We start from the raw sequence: 1,383 nt of genomic DNA, 5'->3' as shown, positions 1-1,383 counted from the left end.
GCTAGAGGGATCACGGCCGCCCCTAGGTCCCGCTCCGTGACAGTGGGTAAGACTGAATCCTTACTATCTTGGTATGTGTGACTTCATTAGGTCTCTCAAACTAAGGGATGCAGTATTTGGAGGCCTTTGTTTAGAGGCTAAAGTAAGAATGATACAGTGAATGGGACTGATGATTCCTATGTGGCAATCTTTCTGATCACTGCATGAACACTGGGGTTGGAGGTGGAGGTCCTCTGAATGTGTATACCACCATCTGCTAATAGGACACCTCTGCTGTCTATATTGGATGAATCCCTACATGTAAGAATGAATAAACACTGACTTGCCATCAGATCCAGAAGGACACAGGCCTATGGCAGAACACTTTGACCTCCCCAGACGATCCATCACTGACCTCGAGGTAACAATTCTTAGGCAGTAAAATTTTAAAAACCAACTTATAAACAGGAAATTGGTAATAAGAAATCATCCACAGGCTGAATTTGCTTAATTTGTTAAGCACAGATGCTTAAACTATATAGATCTTTGTTTTTTTTTGTTTGTTTGTTTGTTTTTTGATCTATGAGATGCAAATCTACCATCTTCTGTAAAACTAAGATAACTGAATCATAGAAATTAGAAATAGAAAAGGGTCATTAACTTACCTGATCCACTCCCTGTTAGTACTGATTGATTAAGCACATTCGTTAGTACTGTATCAGTTTAGTTTTATTTAAACACCTCAAGGACTGAGACTTCAGACACAAAGCCGCCCTGAAACCATGTCATTCGTGGTTCCATCCCATTACAGGGGTTAGCTCCAAGTCCAGTTCCAGTCTGGGTAATTACTTTATGACTAAATAAATTCCCTCTGACATCACTTCTTTACTCCCTCCCTCTTCAGTGTCTGTGCCATGCTGTTGTGTAGAGGTGCTATGAGTTATTAAAAAGCTGCCCTGTTCCATCAGAAAGGGGGCTGCCTTTAGATTACAGCAAGAAACACATTGCATTTGGGATCCTTAAGGGGTGAAAAGAACTACAAAGATAGATAATAGTTGTTATCATCATTGGCTTGAGATGTAAATATAATTAGGAGGAGGTAAAGGAACTCTAAAATTGAAGAGGCAGCATGTGCGTATTGATACCTTGGATATGATAATGATGACTCCAGATTGCCTTCAGCAGTCCTCCAAAAGTCCATATAATCACACAGTGCACCATATACCTTGGCATCCATTCTTACAAGCTTAAATAGAAAATTCATCTGAATTTAAAAAACAGGCATTTGTAATTCTTTGTGGGGAGGAAGATTTTAAAAGATAGAATTTGGAGGACCATATAGTAGGGCAACAAAATGGGTAGGGCGGCTGGGGCACATGACTTCTGAGGAGAGGCTGAGGGAAC

General features: G+C 40.3%; 1 long non-coding RNA gene across 1 annotated transcript in view; it reads right to left on the bottom strand.

Annotated features, from left to right (window-relative positions):
- Window positions 1–351: 351 nt before the first annotated feature.
- Window positions 352–1,383, bottom strand: part of LOC109299640 — a 1,690-nt gene continuing 658 nt past the window's right edge. Inside the window, exons 2-3 of the long non-coding RNA XR_002097942.1 lie at window positions 474–476; window positions 352–363 (exon numbers count right to left, since the gene is read on the bottom strand). This is a non-coding gene — a long non-coding RNA (uncharacterized LOC109299640). The remainder of the gene's footprint in view (window positions 364–473; window positions 477–1,383) is intronic.

The sequence above is a fragment of the Gavialis gangeticus genome, unplaced genomic scaffold, assembly GCF_001723915.1.
Source record: "Gavialis gangeticus isolate Ggan-Ray unplaced genomic scaffold, GavGan_comp1, whole genome shotgun sequence".
Taxonomy (NCBI): Eukaryota; Metazoa; Chordata; order Crocodylia; family Gavialidae; genus Gavialis; species Gavialis gangeticus.
The sequence above is the reverse complement of the archived record's forward strand: the minus strand, read 5'-3'. Positions and strand labels throughout refer to the sequence as shown.